This window comes from Oncorhynchus clarkii, chromosome 10, assembly GCF_045791955.1.
Source record: "Oncorhynchus clarkii lewisi isolate Uvic-CL-2024 chromosome 10, UVic_Ocla_1.0, whole genome shotgun sequence".
In the NCBI taxonomy this organism is placed as follows: Eukaryota; Metazoa; Chordata; class Actinopteri; order Salmoniformes; family Salmonidae; genus Oncorhynchus; species Oncorhynchus clarkii.
The window spans coordinates 14,306,796-14,331,759 of record NC_092156.1 but is presented as its reverse complement, the minus strand read 5'-3'; the positions used below and the strand labels follow the sequence as shown (position 1 = coordinate 14,331,759).

The 24,964-nt window shown below is 41.9% G+C and overlaps 1 protein-coding gene across 1 annotated transcript in view; it reads left to right on the top strand.

Moving 5' to 3' along the window:
• The first annotated feature begins 3,982 nt into the window (after nucleotides 1–3,982).
• LOC139419443 (follistatin-related protein 4-like) overlaps nucleotides 3,983–24,964 on the top strand; it is a 232,967-nt gene continuing 211,985 nt past the window's right edge. Inside the window, exon 1 of the mRNA XM_071169392.1 lies at nucleotides 3,983–4,156. The gene's annotated coding sequence lies outside the window, so the exon portion shown is untranslated. The remainder of the gene's footprint in view (nucleotides 4,157–24,964) is intronic.

Sequence of the window (24,964 nt, the reverse complement as noted above, 5' to 3'; positions counted from 1 at the left end):
CAGCATCACATGACATTAGAAGCAACCAAATGGAACACTGATCCCTTCCATTGGAGGTAGTCAGTTTAAACGCATCGGAATCGTCAGCACCAAGTTTATAGTCTACAGATTGGGGGTACGGGGGGAAAACCCTTTAAACAGGCATGTCATGATGGCAGATCCAACTACAGTATGTCAGAGTCAGAGGAGACAGCTGAAGCATGTAGAAAGACTTCTGTCTCACTTGGAAACATTGTGTTAGAATTTACTTTCATATCAAAGACTTTTACCACTACTGCAGGAACAGCAGTTGACAATCAAGCAGCCCTGTCCTTTGGATAAAAAGGCCTTTTTGTTTCTCGCTAGAATGTAATCACTCCTGACACCTCAGCCTTTTGAAGGTCGTCACAGAATTTTTTTGATCTTTTTTTTATATTAATGATCCATTGGTTAGGTTGTTACGTTGGTTAGGTTGTTACATTGAATAGGTTGTTACATTGGTTAGGTTGTTACATTGGTTAGGTTGTTACGTTGGTTAGGTTGTTACATTGGTTAGGTTGTTACATTGAATAGGTTGTTACATTGGATAGGTTGTTACATTGGTTAGGTTGTTACATTGAATAGGTTGTTACATTGGATAGGTTGTTACATTGGATAGGTTGTTACATTGATTAGGTTGTTACATTGAATAGGTTGTTACATTGGATAGGTTGTTACATTGGATAGGTTGTTATATTGGTTAGGTTGTTACATTGGTTAGGTTGTTACATTGGTTAGGTTGTTACATTGGATAGGTTGTTACATTGGATAGGTTGTTACATTGGATAGGTTGTTACATTGAATAGGTTGTTACATTGGTTAGGTTGTTACGTTGGTTAGGTTGTTACATTGGTTAGGTTGTTACATTGAATAGGTTGTTACATTGGATAGGTTGTCACATTGGTTAGGTTGTTACATTGAATAGGTTGTTACATTGAATAGGTTTTACAGCTTTTTCCTCATTGTTATGAGACAATGCAGGTTGTGATTACCTACCAAGGTGTCTGATGAAGGTCTCTGACCAAAATATCACACAGTGTTCTTAACTCTGGATTTATAATAAACAATATATTTTTATAAGGGAGAGAGTGTCACCCCTCAAATTCTGATGCATCATTCGATTATCTACGCTATACCATCTCTACTCCAGTTGTCTGAGTATAATCCCCCCCCCCCCCCTTTTTACCCACAGTACCAAGAGTTACAAATGATTCATAATCAATCTTATCAGCAAATTATGCAGTGTCAGTGAAGGAATGATGTGATTAAATTCCACTGCCAAACAGTGCTCATCAAAATATGTCAATGCTGTAACTTCCTAGATACTGTATGAATCTGGTCATCTAGGCATTGATGCTGTTTATTCACCTACTAGGAAAAACATTTATTCTATCATCATGGACATTGTACATCTGAAACAATAATTTTGTACGGTATTACCTTGGTATCTGTGTTTATTTACTTGAGTTGTTTCAGGCAACGGGAGGCTGTAAGCACTATGAGATAATGTCTGTAAATCCAAATGAAAATCCCAAGCTAGGGGCGCTAACTCCCCTCCTATCAGATATAACTGTGTACTGGTTCAACTATCTTCCCTGATTATCTATTTTGGAAATGCAATACACTTTCCCTTCGTCTCTCTCTCTTTCTCCCTCCCTCTCCCTCCTTTTCATTTTTCTCTTTCTCCCCATCTCTTTTTCTCTTTCTTGCCCTCGATCTCTCTCTCTCTCCCTCTCACCATCCCTTCTCACTTTCTCTCCTTTCTGTCTCTCTCTCCCTCCTTTGTATCTTGCTCTCCCTGTCTTATCTCTCTCTGTGTGTCTCTCTGGTCCTCCCTCTCTTGTCTCTCTCTCCCTCTTTCGATCTCTCTCTCTCCCTCCTTTGTATCTCCCTCCCTCCCTCCCTCCCTCCCTCCCTCCCTCCCTCCCTCTCCCTCCTTTGTATCTCTCTCCCTAACCTCTCCCTCCTTTGTATCTCTCTCTCTCTTTCTCCCTCTCTTGTCTCTCTCTCTCTCTCTCTCCCTCCTTTGTATCTCTCTCTCACTCACTCTCTCTCTCTTTCTCTCTCTCTCTCTCTCTCTCTCTCCCTCTGTTGTCTCTCTCTCTCTCTCTCTCTCCCTCCTTTGTATCTCTCTCTCCCTCCTTTGTAACACTCTCTCCCTCCTTTGTATCTCTCTCTCTCTCTCTCTCTCTCTCTCTCTCCCTCCTTTGTAACACTCTCTCCCTCCTTTGTATCTCTCTCTCTCTCTCTCTCTCTCTCTCTCTCTCTCTCTCTCTCCCTCCTTTGTATCTCTCTCTCTCTCTCCCTCCCTCCTTTGTAACACACTCTCTCTCTCTCTCTCCCTCCCTCTTTTGTAACACTCTCTCTCTCTCTCCCTCCTTTGTATCTCTCTCTCTCCCTCCTTTGTATCTCTATCTCTCTCTCTCTCTCTCTCTCTCCCTCCTTTGTAACACTCTCTCCCTCCTTGGTAACACTCTCTCCCTCCTTTGTCTCTCTCTCTCTCTCTCTCTCTCTCTCTCTCTCTCCCTCTGTTGTCTCTTTCTCCCTCTCTGTGTCTCTCTCCTTATGGTGGCCTTCTCTCCTTATCCAGCATGCAGCAGTCTATGGCTTGCACTGTTAATAAAATTATTTATTTTCTTGATAAATGTTACATTGAGCATAAATATTTCAGAGCTGTCCTCATTCTGGTATCTTGTAAGGATCGGTAATAGCATCATGCGTTGTGTCTCGTGCTTAAAAACAATGGTTCATTGAGGGAAAGTGAGAAGTAAAAAGGAAGTGAGTGGATGGAGATTTAAAAAAAAGATGGGTCAGTGGAGGAGGTTAGCCTTAGATGGAAGTAGCCTGAGTTTGCCTCTTACCATAGATCTAGTATCAGAACACCCAACCCTATATCTTGACCTTACGACAATTCCACAGTAACAGAATTAAGGTGAGACTCAGATACCAAACAAGAAACACTGATTTCAAAGTTTAACAAACCATACAACTCAATGCACAATGACTACTTTGAGCAATTTATACAGTATTTTTTTTTTTTTAAACACTGGAAAAAAAGAGAGAGAGAGAGAGAGAGAGAGAGAGAGAGAGAGAGAGAGAGAGAGAGAGAGAGAGAGAGAGAGAGAGAGAGAGAGAGAGAGAGAGAGAGAGAGAGAGAGAGAGAGAGAGAGAGAGAGAGAGAGAGAGAGAGAGAGAGAGAGAGAGAGAGAGAGAGAGAGAGAGAGAGAGAGAGAGAGAGAGAGAGAGAGAAAGAACACCTGACGTTACTGATGGACATTAGGTAGACTGCTGTAAAATTAATGTTCATAATTAATTGTATCCTGACAGATTGTCTGGACTACAATGTATCATTTCTGAAATGTGTTTTGATATGGCAAAGCATCTGTCCCTGGCATCTAATAGCTTTTGAAAAGTAATAGCATGATGTTGATTAGCCATTGATGCAGTAATTTAATAAGGGTCTGTGCTGACAGATTTGGCACTGCTATAACAGGGTAGAGAAAAAGCCTGTCATATCAATGACAGTGCATGTCTACCAATGTAATGACAGTACTGTTTGCCAAGTTTAACAAATAAAAGCAAGTTCATGTAAGTAGAATGATGATATTAACTAAGTGAACACATTGGTAACTTTAACACTGAGAGGAGGAATAGGCCGACCTTATGTTGGCATTATAATGCATTGTAAGACTTGGCATAATAATGTATGAGCAAGCCCCTTAACGATTATTATAAAACAGTTTTTCATTTTCCGTGGCTACCTGCCCAGTTGGGGTTCACATGTCAAACATGCCACGTAAACGTGGACACAAGTGTCGCTCGTGGCGCGGAGTCTGCAGATATTTGTATGCAGCGGGTGACGTCAAAAGAAGTGTAGACTGAAGCCGTTGAAATAGGGCAAGCCGGTAGTGAGAGGCACTCAGAGCTGGAGAATGGAGCACCGCTGCTAGAAGTGGGAACATCCAACGCATGCTTATTCGCGAGCCTAATTCAATAAAGCCCGTCACACACGAGACTAATCTGCAACCGGGCTGAGGCTGGAACTAAGAAAGTCATTGCGCACCATACACTGAATCGTACATCTGTCGTGGCATATTTGCTGGCATATTTATTTTTCATCGCAAGTGGAATACGACAGGTAAGAAGGCAATTGTGTTTGAATGAGAGAAATTGACAATACTGGTTTGATAATTTAGGGATGCTTATATGTTGCGTGTTATCTGGGCGGTTGGTAACATATGCGTGTGATTGGATAAGACAACTAATGAATGAAGAAGACAAATGCGACAGGATTTTTTAATCAGTTTTCTGAATAATTGAGAAAATGTGTATTAATTATGCAGTATAGGCTACTCCAACATTCTCTGTCACAAAAATAGGTTTTAACCCATTTAAATGTAATTCTCAACACATGGGTGGGATGTCAATGACATTAATGGTACTATAATACCATACCATTATAAATGTTGGGGTAGACTATTCTCCTCGGACACAGCAGCGTTTATAGTTAATAACACGTTCGTTTTAGGTTGACTAGCATACGTTACCAATATTATTATAGTCTGTCAGATAGGCTTCTACTACTGAGGCTTTCTTAACGGTTTATGTTTTAACTTAGGCTATCAACACAGATTTGATTTATTTTCCCACAGTTTCACAGAAACATGTTCCGGCCGGGAAAGGTTATACTGTCCCCGTTTTTCTCTGTCACTGAATTCTGTTTGGATGCCCTGGATGTGGTCAGCATTGTACTAAAATAATATCAATGGGACACGCAGCCACATTTCTGCATCCTAGGTCCATAGTGTGACTCATTGGCAGTGCACGATGGACTCTCCTGAAACAGTCGGCAGCCCTACTGTATTTGTGTTCAATTGGAGGTGAATCATGAAACGTGCATGGTGAAATTCCTGAACAGGAGAAACGCACGGGTCTTGCGCACCGAGGTAGCGTCAAATCCGCGTGGCCATACATTCTGTACACTCTCCAAAACCACTATAATTTTACAGTCAGCCTGTAGGCTATAGCTTGTAGCTGAGAAGTTGGAAATCTGTGAGAAACAGTGTATAGCAACGTGTATGGCTATGGTGTGTAGGAATGACTTTTGCGCACTGTATAGCGGTAACAATGGAGCTGTCCATGGTGCTGAAATAAGTCCATTCACTCCTACGGGTTTCTTTCAGTCACCGCATACACCGTGGGTGGATCTCCTTTCATTTCAAAAATAAGTTCAGCATTAAGAACACGACGTGCCTGCCTGCAACTACCTACAACTAATTTAGAGCTCTATACGATTGAATGACGACCTGTAACCTTGTAACCTGTCATTTCTGCACGGTGCTCGCTATGGCTTAGCCTAGGCTGCTGTATTTTCTTTACCCCTATCTATATTCCCAGTGTTCGTAGCCTATAGCACAACTTAAACTGCATCACGAAGTGACTGACTTGCTGACTGTTTGTTGGGGCTGAAAATCTATTCGTGTCAATAACTTATTAACTGACATTATGGCTCCGTGTCCGATAGATTACTACCGTTGCAGTTCCATGGAAAATAGGATATAATGACTCATACACACTCATACACACTTATCTCCTCCAACACGAATGGTTAGAGTGGAAGTTAAGCTCCTTTCCAGGCATTACCTTCATAGAGATACATTAAAGTGTCCTTTATTTTCCTCGGACAGGCTCTCTGATTTCTTCTGAGTCTTTATTATCCCCGGATTTAATTATCTGATTCCCTCAAAGGTGTTCTCTTACTGAAGTGGGGAATACATGTGCCATTATATTTGTGGTACAGTTCTGCAGAGGGAATGGAGGCCTTTGATTTTTTATTTTTACCTTTATTTAACTAGGCAAGTCAGTTAAGAACACATTCTTATGTTCAATGATGCCTAGGATCAGTGGGTTAACTGCCTGTTCAGGGGCAGCTCAGGGGTTTGAACTTGCATCCTTCCGGTTACTAGTCCAACACTCTAACCACTAGGCTACCCTACCCTTAGAACTAGAACTAGAAAATAGTATGATGCTACTCTGTTATTGATCATTGTTGGTAGCATGATGCGAAGCTTAAATGAAGAGTGGGTGTTACATTTGAAGAATTGCTTATTTTTTGCCAGTCACTGTTTCTTTTCACTGCTCCTGTAATACCATGTTGTTGCTAGAGCACTTAGTTTGACAGATGGGACATATTAGTGAGAGTACCTTTGAATGCAAATGTAGCAGCATTTATTTTTCTATTTGCATTTGCTATTCTTCTGGAGTGGAAACTGATTTACTTAACCTGATTGTTATTGAAATCATTCTAATCATATCAATATGGAACCAATATCGTTATCCAATGTAGTTAGGTCAATGCTACTATATCTCTCAGTTGAAAACAAAAAAGAATGCAAAAATAATACATATATATTTATTTTTTGGTCTATAGTGCTTTTAAGTCTACAACAGAAACATACATAGTTGCATGTAATATAATTCAAATCACTTTGATCCTTGCTAATGTGCAATAAATCTGTTTGTATAATACATTTACATGACTAATCTATTGACTCACGCACCGATATAGAAACATGATAGAAATTATGGGTGACTCACTGCCCACAGTGTGCACTAGCAGATCAAACATGTCTTACTGAGTCGACCAGACAAGACGACTTGTTTACTTAACTTATGAAATGACGTTAACAACAGATTTAATGAAAACTGAATGGCTTAGCTACTGTACGACATTGTATTGAGAATATATTGAAAGCTTCAACATAATGAGACTTCAACATTATTACTTCATGGCTATAATAAGTATGACTCTGAAACATAAGAGACCAATATTAGATGTTCTTTGCGTTTATTGCGTTTTCCTAAGCTCACTGGATCCATTGCATGGTGAATGGCTTGCTGGTTCTTCACTTGACATTCTGATCACTTTTGTTGAACTTTTGGAATGACCTTTTCTACTGCATTACATTTAGAGCCAGCGGTTTGAGCTCAGTGCATGGCCAATACTATTGGAACAAATAGTGCTGTGTGGCTGGCTTGCTGTCTGAATCACAGAATCAGATGAGAGCAGTGTAGGAGGATTGTGATCGGTTGCTTAATTTCATATGTAATAGAGAGAGAGAGAGAGAGAGAGAGAGAGAGAGAGAGAGAGAGAGAGAGAGAGAGAGAGAGAGAGAGAGAGAGAGAGAGAGAGAGAGAGAGAGAGAGAGAGAGAGAGAGAGAGAGAGAGAGAGAGAGAGAGAGAGAGAGAGAGAGAGAGAGAGAGAGAGAGAGAGAGAGAGAGAGAGAGAGAGAGAGAGAGAGAGAGAGAGAGAGAGAGAGAGAGAGAGCTGCACTTCTCCTATGCCAGTTTCACTTGAATAACACTGGCATATCAGAATATCAGCAAGTGCAACTACTTGATCTGCAAGACAAGACCACCCGGTAGTACGTTATTGCTGTACTCCTTTCGTCTTGAAGTTGTGTAATATCCTGTGGGGGTTTTCTACTTCTCTGGCTTTAACAGGTCACGGTGTGTATCTCTCACTAGCTGACAAGCTGTATGCGAGCTTTAACACCCTTAGGCTATAGACCTGGTCACAGAATCTTGTCAAAGGAAAGGCAATGTCAGCCACGAGAGCAGAGAGGCCCTCTCTCCAGCGAAGTAGGCAGGTGTCTTCTATGGAAGGGAGTAGGTTCTGTCTTATTATTTTCTGGGCCCTAGAGCTCTGAGTCTCTGTTCTATAGAGATAGAGCGGGGACAAGAGAAATTGTCAGACAATAATTAATTGTAAGGTCTCCCAGAAAGGCTAGTCGCTAGCTACTGAGAATCCTAGTTCCTAGGATTAGAAGTGCTTGACTCTCAAATGATGTTGGATAGCAAGTGTGTCATTAGTGGTTATCTGTGTGCTGTTAGATGTGAAAATTGAGTTACTTGGAGAATTAGCTAATATATTTTTGCTTCAAACAATTCTAAACTATGATGATGACCAAATTAGATTTTGGTTGTTGTAAACATTACTCAGCATATTGAGTAATAACATTAAACAATACACCCATCAGAGCTGCTGGTATAGGCCTTGCTGGTATAGGCCTTGCTGGTACAGGCCTGTCAGCATGCAGTCATGGGCAGTGTCCACAATCTTGCTTGCCTATTACTTATTTAAATTGCATACTGTGTACAAATCGTACTACATACTATTTAGAACGTACTGTTTAGTAAAACACAAAGGCAGTAAGCAACAAATCTCAGCATAAACCCATCCTACTCAGAATGGGTCATTTAATGCGCAATTGAGTTGATTCCCTCCAATCGTTCATTTTGGAACAGCTAGTACCCTCAATTGATTATCAGCTGTTGTCATATGCAGATTAGTGTTTTTCGTCAGGAATCTTGTTCTGGAGCCAGCTCTGCACTACCTGGCACAGCCACAGTCATAAAATCTGATTTTAAACCTAATCTTAACCCTAAACTTAATCACACTGCTAACCAGAATCCCTAAACTCATTTTGTTTATATACATTTTTACGATATAGACAGTTTTGGCTTTGCAGATTGTCCATCTAGCGGATATCGCTTAGTTCATCCCAATAAACGTCAAATACACGTGGGTCTCGAAAAATGATTATCTTCCTCAATAGTTTGCAGCAAATTCTATTAGATTAAAAACCGAAATGAGTACGAAATCCGGGCATTTAAAGCCTGCTACATTTTTTTCACAGGCCCTGAATGCCTACTATATAGAACGCAAGTATGGGTATTCGGACAGAACCCTTTAAGCTCAATACACTGCTTTAGTGTCTGGGGCATTATGGGAAAGATATGGGCCATCTGGTTACTGCCGGTTTACTGCCATTCTTGTCTCTGTTTCAGAGTGCTGGCGTTAAGGCGCTTACACAGGCAAAGATCTCATTGACTTCAATGGAAATAGGGCGGCGGGCGGCAAAATCGAGGCGGAGCTGGCTTGTGGCGTCAAAAGCAACAAGCAAAGCGCGCCAGATAGGGTCCAACGCTACGTACAGAGCGCTGGGGGTAACAATACCTCGAGTTTCATTGTATTTTGGCGGGAAGCAGCTGTGAAGCGAGCTGTGGCCTATTGCTTGTTTGTGTTTATGAGAATGCTATTAACAATTCACCTGACACAAGACTGAATCCAAACATTACACAGTTGATTTTATGCGCAATTTACTTTAACTGTACCTTTCGCCGCATTTGATGATAACCAAATCTGAAAAATATTCTCGATATATTTAGTAACTTGATTTGAATATGTGTGGTTGGTGCAACATAAGACAAAATGTTTTTAAAGGGTTTGATTGAGAGGACTAACTAGTGTCTCCAAGTGGCCACACACCTCTCCAAAGTGTACACAGTTTAAGTATTTTCAATGTACCTATTACTCAAAGAAGGGTATTCAACTGTAGTTAGGTTTACATCCAATTGGCGACAGTTTTTCATGCGAAAAGTCTAGAATCCGCATAAATAAAATACGCGCATTTTCTCTCCCACCAGTGGTTCGTTTTCACCAAATGGAAATGTGGTCGATAAAAATCACCGCATGATGACGTAGTGCACTCAAAATGTACTTTTTTGCTTACATTTTCGTTTTTTATTTGACAAATGGCTGTCAATATTCGATCATCATGTCACCGGAATAAGACCCTCGATACTTATTGGAAAGGAGCATGAAGATCACCGTGCGCTTTCACCACCCTGTGGTCATCATCATTTATTTCATCTGTAGTCTAATAAACTGCATGGTTTCACCAACCTGTGGTCATCATCATTTATTTCATCTGTAGTCTAGTAAACTGCATGGTTTCACCAACCTGTGGTCATCATCATTTATTTCATCTGTAGTCTGCATGGTTTCCGGAGTAGTAGTGAGAGGACTACACACCATATCAACGCGTGACTCCAAGTTAACTTTCCACCGCCATTTCTCGCATAATTAATTTTACAGACACTAAAAGATCCCACAATGTCGAACTAACACATTATCTGTTGGCAATTATAAAGTTCTACCGCAACTTTCTGTTTCCATCACAGATGTGGTGAATTGTTTTACACGGTATGACTATGCGTATAAAACCTGCGGATGGAAACGTGGTTATTTAGGTGCTTTTTGAGCTCCAAGCTGTTGAGGGACGAGAGCAACCACACCTGTAATTGTTTTGTTTGGAACACAGCGGAGCCCTGCATCCCCGCCTTTAAGTGTATAATTTGAAAGCTTGTTTTATTGCCAACATGGCCAGCTACATTATTAAAAATACCGTTTTTATAGTGTTAGGCTTTCAAAAGGCAATTCAGAGAAGCAGATCGTAATTTTGGTGTGCATATAATGTTATGAGTGCATTCAGAATCGTGGTTCGCAGCAAATTTGATTCACAATACAACAAACGCACTGTACGCACTGTGGCTCATTCTGTTCAGGACAACCCAGGGTATAACGCCATGTCATCTTGTAACTGTACATCAAACATTGTGATCATAAACGTTGACCTTGTATATTACATGAGTTTTAGGATATGGAAATGTGAAATGCACATTTGGCATTACAGGTGTTTGGCTTATTTCTATGACATCAAAGCAATGAACCAAAATGTAAATGCAACATGTAAATTGTTGGTCCCATGTTTCATGAGCTGAAATAAAAGATCCCAGAAATGTTCCATATGCACAAAAAACGTATTTCTCTCATATTTTGTGCACAACTTTGTTTACTCCCTGTTATTGAGAATTTCACCTTTGCCAAGATAATCCATCCACCTGACAGGTGTGCCAAATGCCGAAGCTGATTGAACAGCATGGTCATTACACAGATGCACCTTGTGCTGGGGACAATAAAAGGGCACTCCAAAATGTGCTGTTTTGTGACACAACTCAAGGCCACAGACGTCTCAAGTTTTGAGGGTTTTCTGGTTTTGCACAACTGAAGAAGTTCTGCACAAACTGTCAGAAACCATTTCAGGGAAGCTCATCTGCATGCTCGTCATCCTCACCAGGGTCTTGACCTGACTCCAGTTCAGCGTCGTAACCGACTTCAGTGGGTAAATGCTCACCTTCGATGGCCCCTGGCATGCTGGAGAAATGTGCTCTTCACAGATGAATCTCGGTTTCAACTGTACGGGGCAGATGGCATCTTGTGGGCGAGAGGTTTACTGATGTCAGCTTTGTGAACAGAGTGCCCCATGGTGTCGGTGGGGTTATGGTATGGGCAGGCATAAGCTACGGACAATGAACACAATGGAATTTTTTGATGGCAATTTGAATACACAGAGATACCGTGACAAGATCCTAAGGCCCATTGTCATGCCATTCATCCACCACCATCACCTCATGTTTGTTTCAGAAGGATAATACACAGTCCCATGTCGCAAGGATCTGTGAAATCCATAGATTAGGGCCTAATGAATTCATTTCAATTGACTGATTTCCTGATATGAACTGTAACTCAGTAAAATCATTGAAATTGTTGCATGTTGCGTTTATATTTTTGTTCAGAGTATAATGCCATCTCATCTTGTAACTGAATATCAAACATACTGATCATAAACATTGACACTGTATATTACATGAGTTTTATGCACATTTGGATTCACGGTGTTTGGCTTGCTGGTATGACATCAAAGCAGTATTTATTATAATCCTCAATGTCTCATCTATCAAAATACACAGGAGTCCTCGTAATTTACCACATTTCCCTCACCCAGTCAACAAAACATTAGCAGAAGTTACCCATTTAGAAGGAGGGAGGGATGGGGGCAACTTCTTGTCGTGTGCTGTGCTCAAGTTCAGAATGGCTGTCAGTCAAAACCCATACAGCGCTGTGAAGCACAGAGCCAGAGCTCTGATGTCATGTGTGGCATGTTACTGTACAGCCACAACGTTCCAATTTAGAAGCTTATTAGTGCCCAAATCTGCCATTTTCAACCTGTATACATACGGGTACGAGTGTAAAAGGCTACAGAATGTGAAACAGTGTTTTGTTGCTTTTCATTAAATCATGTACTGCTGTGTTTTGGGCCTACAATACATTTCTACACATGAGCAGAATATTGTCAATAAAGCCTACAGAAATTTGAGCAGTTATACAGTTCATGCGAAAATATTCGGATCTGGTAAAAGGCCAATACTGGTAAGAAATACTTGTATAGAAATGGAAACAGCCTATGATTTTAAAGGGACTGCATGTCAATCTATTAGTGGGCTCTCACCATCAAGTCTCATGTATCGACTTTCTCATTATTCCAATCAACATTTATTCACTCACATCAGCTCTGCCATGTCAGTCATTTTTACATGGCGGGAGATTAACAATTCTAGTCTAGATTTTTGGCAAAATTCAGGGTCTCCTGATGTTTCGATAAATTGATGCTTAGAACAAATAAATATATAAAACATAGTCCTGCACACACATTTCATATGAATGGCCTACATCGAAAAGTTTTGGAAAATGGCAAGTTCACTCATCCATAAATGCATCTCAAGTGCAAGTGCGCTGTTCAGCAGCTCACATCATTGGGATGGGGGCCTTTTTGTTAGGAGGGACATCTACCATGGATCATTAAAATAGTTATTATGACCATAGCATTTTTCAGGGGTTGCTGCAGAGCCCTCAACACCCCTTTAATTTTTTATTCGTTATTTTACCAGGTAAGTTGACTGAGAACACGTTCTCATTTACAGCAACGACCTGGGGAATAGTTACAGGGGAGAGGAGGGGGGCGAATGAGCCAATTGTAAACTGGGGATTATTGGGTGACCGTGATGGTTTGAGGGCCAGATTGGGAATTTAGCCAGGACACCAGGGTTAACACCCCTACGATAAGTGCCATGGGATCTTTAATTGACCTCAGAGAGTCAGGACACCCGTTTAGCATCCCATCCAAAAGACAGCACCCTACACAGGGCAATGTCCCCAATCACTGCCCTGGGGGATAGGGATATTTTTTTTTAGACCAGAGGAAAGCGTGCCTCCTACTGGCCCTCCAACACCACTTCCAGCAGCATCTGGTCTCCCATCCAGGGACTGACCAGGAGCAACCCTGCTTAGCTTCAGAAGCAAGCCAACAGTGGTATGCTGCTGGCCCTGCTATGATTATGAGCTCACTTCCTCAATTTTAATATTATGTGGACATAATATATATATTTGGAAGCCAAGCACGAGATGCCAGTGTAACTTTTTATCAAATCAAGTCAAATTTTATTGGTCACATGCACATGGTTAGCAGATGTTATTGTGAGTGTAGCGAAATGCTTGTGCTTCTAGTTCCGACAGTGCAGCAATATCAACAAGTAATCTAACAATTCCATAACAACTACCTAACACACACATCCAAGTAAGGGATGGAATTAGAATATGTACATATGGATGAGCATTGACCGAGCAGCATAGGCAAGATGCAATAGATGGTATAAAATACAGTATATACTGTACATCTGGAGTAATGCAAGATATGCAAATGTCATTATTAAAGTGGCATTAATGAAGTGACTAGTGATCCATTTGTTTGAGTGGCCAAAGATTTCAAGTCTGTATGTAGGCAGCAGTCTCTCTGTGTTAGTGATGGCTGTTTAACAGTCTGATGGCCTTGAGATAGAAGCTGTTTTTCAGTCTCTCGGTCCCAGCATTGATGCACCTGTACTAACCATGCCTTCTGGATGAAAGCGGAGTGAACAGGCAGTGGCTCGGGTGGTTATAGTCCTTGATGATCTTTTTGGTCTTCCTGTGACATCGGTTGCTGTAGGTGTCCTGGAGGGCAGGTAGTTTGCCCCCGGTGATGCATTGTGCAGACTGCACCACCCTCTGGAGAGCCCTGAGCTTGTAGGCGGTGCAGTTGCCGTACCAGGCGGTGATACAGCCCGACTGAATGCTCTCAATTGTGCATCTGTAAAAATTTGTGAGAGTTTTAGGTGACAAGTCAAATTTTTTCAGCCTACTGAGGTTGAAGAGGCGCTGTTGCGCCTTCATCACACTGTCTGTGTGGGTGGACCATTTCAGTTTGTCTGTGATATGTACGCAGAGTAACTTGAAACTTTCAACCTTCTCCACTGCTGTCCAGTCGATGTGGAGAGGGGGGTGCTCCCTCTGTTGTTTCCTATCGTCTAGACACGATGTTGAAATATCTTCACGCCCAGAATAAAAACCTAAAATAAAGAATTACAGGGGCAGTTTGTAAAAACTAATCCGGTTTGAAACAACCCACATATTTATTTTTGTTCAATCTTACTCAACGCTGCTTTTGATCAAGCAGACAATAGCAGATGACCAACATCAATTTATGGATATTATTTATTGTTCTGCTGATGGCCCATCAGGTGTCCATGATAAAGTTGTCAGATGAATCTAGAATAATCTTTCAGAACATTCACACCTAATCTACTTGGCAATCAGCTCACTTTCCTACCTGTGCAGGTCAGTCACATTCCATCTTTTCATATTGAAAAAATGCAACTGGTGCTTTGGCTACAGCCAGACATTACATATTGGTTTCAATCACTCGTAGTCTAATACTCCTCCAATCGATGAAAAGCTTGCTGTTGTTCGAGGGGATCGGCCAGAACAAAGCTCAGTGCCTTTCTAATGGCAACTCCTATCCAACAAATGATGTTTCAGTCTACTTTTCAAGGAACTATCGTACCGCATATTTGTCCCCCACAATGAAATCGGGGAGGGGACTGTGGATCTGTCTCCGTCTGTTCATTCCTACATTAGTCACAAGCAATATATCAGTCAGCACTGGACCGATCTTGTCAAGAGTTGGGTGAATGATGCATCTTACTATTGTCACAGGCCGGCTCATAGCCTGTGGAAAAAATGAGGGGACGCGAACAACAGGTATAAGCCAATCAAAAAGGTTCTTTATTGTAAACCAAAACTATTAACTTTAAACAAAGAAAAAGGAATGTGGTGTGAACGTATCATAATGTAAGGTGTATGTAAAGTGCAGGGATGCATGAATCTGTGTGTGTGAATGACTGAGTGAAAACTATGCAAAACTACAAAGGAACAAGCACAACAGAATCATACCTGGAGGAGCAGAGAGAGAGAGAGATTAGTGAAGCAGCAGTTTAAATACCCTGAGCCCAGGTGGCTCCAATCACTAACGACCCTCCTCTGCCTGCAGGAGGAACCGCCCCCTCACTGCAGAGGAGGGGCCGTGACACTATAGAGATCCAGCATTTACAAAATTACACTGATTGGCCCAAGGCGGGAGCTATAGTAATTAACAGAAATGTGTTAGTATGCAATATCTCAATTGGCCTAACTGGGGGCGCTGCATCATTTGTGGGGGATGACATGTTTACTGATGCTTTTATTTCATTAATGATCATTTGATGCTAGAGCAAATGTAAAGAAAATGAATTATTAGGAGGTTAAAATACTTAAAATAAATAAATTAATACCTTTTCTTTCAATTTCTTTGTTTCTTCTCGGCTATTGAATATGTGTAGGTTTCTGATTTATTCATACATGAATTAGTAGACTTACATTAGGCTAGTAAATGTTTCAAGTAATCCACCCAACCCTGTTTTATTCTGTCTACAAGGAAGGCAATGAAACGAGCGCATGCTTCCTGTGACTTGTTCAATCGCATGAAGCTCAGATAATCTTTTATAGAGGAAAATATAGTATAGGCTGTTTTCAAAGAGGTTTAAACAGCCAGCTGTGTGTGCAGGACCACTAACCAGCTGGGGTACACCAACCAGCCTTGTGTCTTTGTGAGCGCACGGACAAAAGAGTTGCATACGAAGGAGTTTACTTCTTCTGCAGCATTCCTTGTAAAATATAATGCTTTGTGGCAATGCTTTGCTACACATAGGTGGTGGACTGAAGCTGAAAAACCTGATGTTGATCGATCCCCATCGAGGATGATCAGATTTTTTTTGTATATGACAGTAAAACCTTCTTATGATGATAATAAAACATTTGGGCACCTTCAATTCTTGCACATTTTCTATATTTTAACACTGTCTGCTCAGGCAAATTTGCTGAACTGCTAAACTTGTAACCAATCAGTACTCCTGTACACACCCCTTGTGATCTACGATCTCAACACAGCCTCTTAAAAACGCGACCTGCTGTCTGATGAAGAGGAACAGATACAGTGCCTTGCGAAAGTATTCGGCCCCCTTGAACTTTGCGACCTTTTGCCACATTCCAGGCTTCAAACATAAAGATATAAAACTTTATTTTTTTGTGAAGAATCAACAACAAGTGGGACACAATCATGAAGTGGAACGACATTTATTGGATATTTCAAACTTTTTTAACAAATCAAAAACTGAAGAATTGGGCGTGCAAAATTATTCACCCCCCTTAAGTTAATACTTTGTAGCGCCACCTTTTGCTGCGATTACAGCTGTAAGTCGCTTGGGGTATGTCTCTATCAGTTTTGCACATCGAGAGACTGATATTTTTTCCCATTCCTCCTTGCAAAACAGCTCGAGCTCAGTGAGGTTGGATGGAGAGCATTTGTGAACAGCAGTTTTCAGTTCTTTCCACAGATTCTCGATTGGATTCAGGTCTGGACTTTGACTTGGCCATTCTAACACCTGGATATGTTTATTTTTGAACCATTCCATTGTAGATTTTGCTTTATGTTTTGGATCATTGTCTTGTTGGAAGACAAATCTCCGTCCCAGTCTCAGGTCTTTTGCAGACTCCATCAGGTTTTCTTCCAGAATGGTCCTGTATTTGGCTCCATCCATCTTCCCATCAATTTTAACCATCTTCCCTGTCCCTGCTGAAGAAAAGCAGGCCCAAACCATGATTCTGCCACCACCATGTTTGATAGTGGGGATGGTGTGTTCAGGGTGATGAGCTGTGTTGCTTTTACGCCAAACATAACGTTTTGCATTGTTGCCAAAAAGTTAAATTTTGGTTTCATCTGACCAGAGCACCTTCTTCCACATGTTTGGTGTGTCTCCCAGGTGGCTTGTGGCAAACTTTAAACTACACTTTTTATGGATATCCTTAAGAAATGGCTTTCTTCTTGCCACTCTTCCATAAAGGCCAGATTTGTGCAATATACGACTGATTGTTGTCCTATGGACAGAGTCTCCCACCTCAGCTGTAGATCTCTGCAGTTCATCCAGAGTGATCATGGGCCTCTTGGCTGCATCTCTGATCAGTCTTCTCCTTGTATGAGCTGAAAGTTTAGAGGGACGGCCAGGTCTTGGTAGATTTGCAGTGGTCTGATACTCCTTCCATTTCAATATTATCGCTTGCACAGTGCTCCTTGGGATGTTTAAAGCTTGGGAAATCTTTTTGTATCCAAATCCGGCCTTAAACTTCTTCACAACAGTATCTCGGACCTGCCTGGTGTGTTCCTTGTTCTTCATGATGCTCTCTGCGCTTTTAACGGACCTCTGAGACTATCACAGTGCAGGTGCATTTATACGGAGACTTGATTACACAGAGGTGGATTGTATTTATCATCATTAGTCATTTAGGTCAACATTGGATCATTCAGAGATCCTCACTGAACTTCTGGAGAGAGTTTGCTGCACTGAAAGTAAAGGGGCTGAATAATTTTGCACGCCCAATTCTTCAGTTTTTTATTTGTTAAAAAAGTTTGAAATATCCAATAAATGTCGTTCCACTTCATGATTGTGTCCCACTTGTTGTTGATTCTTCACAAAAAAAGACAGTTTTATATCTTTATGTTTGAAGCCTGAAATGTGGCAAAAGGTCGCAAAGTTCAAGGGGGCCGAATACTTTCGCAAGGCACTGTATAGCTAGCTCCCAAAGACTGAAATAAGATACCATCACGGTATGTTTTCGAGTGTACTTGAAATATGCAGCATGCAATACGAATTGTCTTGATCATATGAAGAGGTTCCTCCGTCTACCATTTAGCCATTTTATTGAAAGCTAGCCAATGTTACAGTTTGACTAGCCTAGCCAGCTACTGTAAATGTACATTTGTGTTTCATTAGCTATCTGTCAGTGAATTCAAATGTTTTATCAATCATGTTTTATCAATCATGAATATATATCTAATTTCAAGTATCTCGCTGCAGGCATAAAGAAACAATCAATCATATACTTTGCATAGAAACCCAAATGGAAACATGTAGGAAGAAAGCGGTCTGTGTGTTATGTACTGTATGCTAGAATGAAGGTTTAAAAACGACAGCTGCATATGCATATTAGCCAATACACATGGCATAGCCTACACATACCTTGCAATACAATCTTCTCTAAAAACAGTTGTGCATTGTGCTCTGCAATAAATTAACCAGAGTTTGGTTTCTAAACCAGATGAGATCTCAAATAGCAGCTGCCCAATACCATGGTGGGCATGCATAATGATAGAGTCATTGGAATATCAGGTATGGAGAATGATAAAGAGCCTGTGGCATTATAGAAATAGCGGATGGGAAATTAATGTTTGAGTTTCATATACTAAATGTTCTGTGAATGTGAGTATATTTCGGGGGTTTAAATTCCAAACTTTCCGACTAACCTTCTAAAAGTTGATGATGCCAAAATCTTTCCAATCCATTCCTTATTCTACTAAGTATGACTGAGTGTGAGACATGTTTTCAATAATGTACAGTCCATGCACATACATTCAAACAAAGAACACCATCACAAATAGTGTTTCACCATTTGAGTACAGAGACAAATAGCAAAGGTGTCTCTCAGGCAGTATTTTTAGTATCTAAATATAGTGTAACCTAACAGTCAATGTATATCAAATGCAGTGGAGGGCACAATCCTACAGTGCTGCAGTCCAGAAATGAGAGTTTTACCATCTATGCCAAAAGCCTGGGCCTCTGATGGAGACTGTAAAACTGTCATAACACATGCTTCAGCATTCCTCCTCTTCTAGGGGTGTGTGTACCCTGGCCCCATAGTCGTATTGAAAGGATCCCACCCTGGTCACCAACGTAGCTCACCAATGTTGGGAGAGACAAGTGCCTTAGCAGAATGCAATCTTAAGCTTGTGTGGTCCAAGATGAGAACTCTACCATCTATGGCAAAGCCTGGGCTCCTGACAGGGGCAATATAATTCTCCCCACTGCATGTTACAATAGTAAAATAATCTGTTCATCACATGTTAAACTTATTTTACATTGAATTTAGTCTTCAAGATGCTCAAACAAGCACATGTATCGGTAGTTGGTGTTCTTCAACTCTAAAATGCTCTAGACTGTGTAAAATCCACAAAGAAGACAACAGGCAAATGCATATTTGGTCTCAATTTCTAAACAGTGACGGCAGGGCTAGTTCAAACTGCTGTAGGATGGTTCTCCTCACAGGCGAATGAATCAGCCCATGCTTGGTGAAGAGCACTTGGTTGATCTCTGGGAGCTGGACAGGAGAGCTGAATGTAAGACAAAAGTGAGATACAATAATTCATCAACTAAATAATTACAGCAAAGGCATGTAGTTTGTGAGCTAGAAAGTGAACATCCTTACAGTCTGAGTCAGGGTGCTCTGCAAGCATCTTATTCCAACTATTGACAGGCAATGTGTAATTTCTTATTTGTCAGTATGAATGCAATTACTGGTTCCTGCCTTGATGACTGTATTAGCTTTACACTACTTGTCCTATAGATTTTTGTAGTCTTAAATTATTACTTGGAATAAACTGATAGCTAAAAACTCTCCTTGTACCGACAATCTGCTCCTGCTAGCTAGCAACACATCTACTTGTTGTAACTAGCTAGCTAAGCTGGGAGTCATTTTCCAGCTTGCATTGATGGTATCACATGTCTATGATTAAATAGTTAGATTACACATTTAAAAAAATACTTTACATGATAGCAGTTCGTCGGACAGATATCTAGCACTCTGTCACCAGCTACCTTAGATATGGATAACGTGATTGGCAGACCTGATCAGCAGTACACACGTTTTGATTGGTTTACAGTTTAGTACTCAGGGGCGTTTACCTGTCCAGCAAGCAAACATAAAGGTAAGTATTTTGAAAAATATGCAATAATTGACATTCCCAACAATTGTAAATGTGTTCAGAATAAATAAATACACACAATATGTAAAAAGCAGCTTTTCCCTTGACAGAGATCGATCATCTTAGAAACTAAAGCAGATAGCTTGCTACTGGGCTGTAAAATCCACTACAGATACACTTCAAAATGGTGGAGATTTGTCACGTTGCTTGGTCATATACAGGTGCTTTCAAAAAAGGTCCCTCAAAATGTGAGACATCTGTGGCATTGTGTTGCGTAACAAAATTGCACATTTTAGAGTGTCCTTTTATTGTCCTCTGCACAAGGTGCACCTGTGTAATGATCATGCTGTTTAATCAGCTTCTTGATAATGCATACCTGTCAGGTGGATGGATTATCAACAACATTGTAGTTACTCTACAATTCTAACCAAATTGACAAAGTGAAAAGAAGGAAGCTTGTACAGAATACAAATATTCCAAAACATGCATTCTGTTTGCAACAAGGCTCTAACTTAATATTGCAAAAAATATGGCAAAGCAGTTAACTTTATTCCTGAATACAAAGTGTTATATTTGGTGCAAATCCAACACATTACTGAGTACCACTCTCCATATTTTCAAGCATAGTGGTGGCTGTATTAGGGTCCGCGTTTTTCACGACGCGGACCCTGTGTTCTGCCTTACAAACAGGACAACGGAGTGGATCCTATGCAGCGACCCAAAAAAACGACTCCGAAAGAGAGGGAAACGAAGCGGTCTTCTGGTCAGACTCCGGAGACGGGCACACCGTGCACCACTCCCTAGCATTCTTCTTGCCAATGTCCAGTCTCTTGACAACAAGGTTGATGAAATCCGAGCAAGGGTAGCATTCCAGAGGGACATCAGAGACTGTAACGTCCTTTGCTTCACTGAAACATGGCTCACTGGAGAGACTCTATCCGAAGCGATGCAGCCAACGGGTTTCTCCACGCATCGCGCTGACAGAAACAAACATCTTTCTGGTAAGAAGAGGGGCGGGGGCGTATGCCTCATGGCCAACGTGACATGGTGTGATGAAAGAAACATACAGGAACTCAAATCCTTCTGTTCACCTGATTTAGAATTCCTCACAATCAAATGTAGACCGCATTATCTACCAAGAGAATTCTCTTCGATATAATCACAGCCGTATATATCCCCCCCCCAAGCAGACACATTGATGGCTCTGAACGAACTTTATTTAACTCTCTGCAAACTGGAAACGATTTATCCGGAGGCTGCATTCATTGTAGCTGGGGATTTTAACAAGGCTAATCTGAAAACAAGACTCCCTAAATTTTATCAGCATATCGATTGCGCAACCAGGGGTGGAAAGACCTTGGATCATTGTTACTCTAACTTCCGCGACGCATATAAGGCCCTGCCCCGCCCCCCTTTCGGAAAAGCTGACCACGACTCCATTTTGTTGATCCCTGCCTACAGACAGAAACTAAAACAAGAGGCTCCCACGCTGAGGTCTGTCCAACGCTGGTCCGACCAAGCTGACTCCACACTCCAAGACTGCTTCCATCACGTGGACTGGGAGATGTTTCGTATTGCGTCAGATAACAACATTGACGAATACGCTGATTCGGTGTGTGAGTTCATTAGAACGTGCGTTGAAGATGTCGTTCCCATAGCAACGAATTAAAACATTCCCTAACCAGAAACCGTGGATTGATGGCAGCATTCGTGTGAAACTGAAAGCGCGAACCACTGCTTTTAATCAGGGCAAGGTGTCTGGTAACATGACCAAATACAAACAGTGCAGCAATTCCCTCCGCAAGGCTATCAAACAAGCTAAGCGCCAGTACAGAGACAAAGTAGAATCTCAAATCAACGGCTTAGACACAAGAGGCATGTGGCAGGGTCTACAGTCAATCACGGACTACAGGAAGAAATCCAGCCCAGTCACGGACCAGGATGTCTTGCTCCCAGGCAGACTAAATAACTTTTTTGCCCGCTTTGAGGACAATACAGTGCCACTGACACAGCCTGCAACGAAAACATGCGGTCTCTCCTTCACTGCAGCCGAGGTGAGTAAGACATTTAAACGTGTTAACCCTCGCAAGGCTGCAGGCCCAGACGGCATCCCCAGCCGCGCCCTCAGAGCATGCGCAGACCAGCTGGCCGGTGTGTTTACGGACATATTCAATCAATCCCTATACCAGTCTGCTGTTCCCACATGCTTCAAGAGGGCCACCATTGTTCCTGTTCCCAAGAAAGCTAAGGTAACTGAGCTAAACGACTACCGCCCCGTAGCACTCACATCCGTCATCATGAAGTGCTTTGAGAGACTAGTCAAGGACCATATCACCTCCACCCTACCTGACACCCTAGACCCACTCCAATTTGCTTACCGCCCAAATAGGTCCACAGACGATGCAATCTCAACCACACTGCACACTGCCCTAACCCATCTGGACAAGAGGAATACCTATGTGAGAATGCTGTTCATCGACTACAGCTCGGCATTCAACACCATAGTACCCTCCAAGCTCGTCATCAAGCTCGAGACCCTGGGTCTCGACCCCGCCCTGTGCAACTGGGTACTGGACTTCCTGACGGGCCGCCCCCAGGTGGTGAGGGTAGGCAACAACATCTCCTCCCCGCTGATCCTCAACACTGGGGCCCCACAAGGGTGCGTTCTGAGCCCTCTCCTGTACTCCCTGTTCACCCACGACTGCGTGGCCACGCACGCCTCCAACTCAATCATCAAGTTTGCGGACGACACAACAGTGGTAGGCTTGATTACCAACAACAACGAGACGGCCTACAGGGAGGAGGTGAGGGCCCTCGGAGTGTGGTGTCAGGAAAATAACCTCACACTCAACGTCAACAAAACTAAGGAGATGATTGTGGACTTCAGGAAACAGCAGAGGGAACACCCCCCTATCCACATCGATGGAACAGTAGTGGAGAGGGTAGCAAGTTTTAAGTTCCTCGGCATACACATCACAGACAAACTGAATTGGTCCACTCACACAGACAGCATCGTGAAGAAGGCGCAGCAGCGGCACCTCTTCAACCTCAGGAGGCTGAAGAAATTCGGCTTGTCACCAAAAGCACTCAAAAACTTCTACAGATGCACAATCGAGAGCATCCTGGCGGGCTGTATCACCGCCTGGTATGGCAACTGCACCGCCCTCAACCGTAAGGCTCTCCAGAGGGTAGTGAGGTCTGCACAACGCATCACCGGGGGCAAACTACCTGCCCTCCAGGACACCTACACCACCTGATGTCACAGGAAGGCCATAAAGATCATCAAGGACATCAACCACCCGAGCCACTGCCTGTTCACCCCGCTATCATCCAGAAGGCGAGGTCAGTACAGGTGCATCAAAGCTGGGACCGAGAGACTGAAAAACAGCTTCTATCTCAAGGCCATCAGACTGTTAAACAGCCACCACTAACACTGAGTGGCTGCTGCCAACACACTGACACTGACTCAACTCCAGCCACTTTAATAATGGGAATTGATGGGAAATGATGTAAATATATCACTAGCCACTTTAAACAATGCTACCTTATATAATGTTACTTACCCTACATTATTCATCTCATATGCATACGTATATACTGTACTCTATATCATCGACTGTATCCTTATGTAATACATGTATCACTAGCCACTTTAAACTATGCCACTTTGTTTACATACTCATCTCATTTGTACATACTGTACTCGATACCATCTACTGTATCTTGCCTATGCTGCTCTGTACCATCACTCATTCATATATCCTTATGTACATATTCTTTATCCCCTTACACTGTGTACAAGACAGTAGTTTTGGAATTGTTAGTTAGATTACTTGTTATTACTGCATTGTCGGAACTAGAAGCACAAGCATTTCGCTACACTCGCATTAACATCTGCTAACCATGTGTATGTGACAAATAAAATTTGATTTGATTTGATTTGATTTGATTTGATTATATTATGGGTATGCTTGTAATCGTTAAGTACAGGGGAGTTTTTCAGGATAAAAATGGAATGGAGCTATACACAGGCAAAATCCTAGTGGAAAACCTGGCTCAATCTGCGTTTCACCAGACACTGGAGACAAATTCACCTTTCAGCAGGACAATAAACTAAAACACAAGGCCAAATCTACACTGGAGTTGCTTACCAAGAAGACAGTAAATGTTTCTGAGTGGCCAAGTTCCAGTTTTGACTTAAATCTGCTTGAAGAATTTAGAAAATAATAATGGTCATGTGTTGCACAATCCAGGTGTGGAAAGCTCTTAGACACTTACCAGAGAGACTCACATCTGTAATCGCTGCCGAAGGTGCTTCTACAAAGTATTGACTCAGGGCTGTGAATACTTATGTAAATTAGATATTTATGCATTTCATTTTCAGTACATTTGTAAACATTTCAAAAAACATGTTTTCACTCTCAATATGGAGTATTGTGTGTACATGGGTGAGAAAATATAAATTGAATCCATTTTGAATTCAGGCTGTAACACAACCAAATGTTGAAAAAGTCAAGTAGTATGAATTCTTTCTGAAAGCAATTCCTAGAAAAATGTATCCTTTTAACCCTGACACCCGCACGATAATGGGTAAAATATGAGATTCCCCCGTTCCTCCCATAGATGGGCAGTTTGAATCCCCATGTTTCTCCCTCTACCAGGATGTCTTGCTCCCAGACAGACTAAATAACTTTTTTGCCCGCTTTGAGGACAATACAGTGCCACTGACACGGCCCGCTACCAAAACCTGCGGACTCTCCTTCACTGCAGCCGACGTGAGTAAAACATTTAAACGTGTTAACCCTCACAAGGCTGCAGGCCCAGACAGCATCCCCAGCCGTGTCCTCAGAGCGTGTGCAGACCAGCTGGCTGGTGTGTTTACGGACATATTCAATCAATCCTTATCCCAGTCTGCTGTTCCCACATGCTTCAAGAGGGCCACCATTGTTTCTGTTCCCAAGAAAGCTAAGGTAACTGAGCTAAACGACTACTGCCCCGTAGCACTCACTTCCGTCATCATGAAGTGCTTTGAGAGACT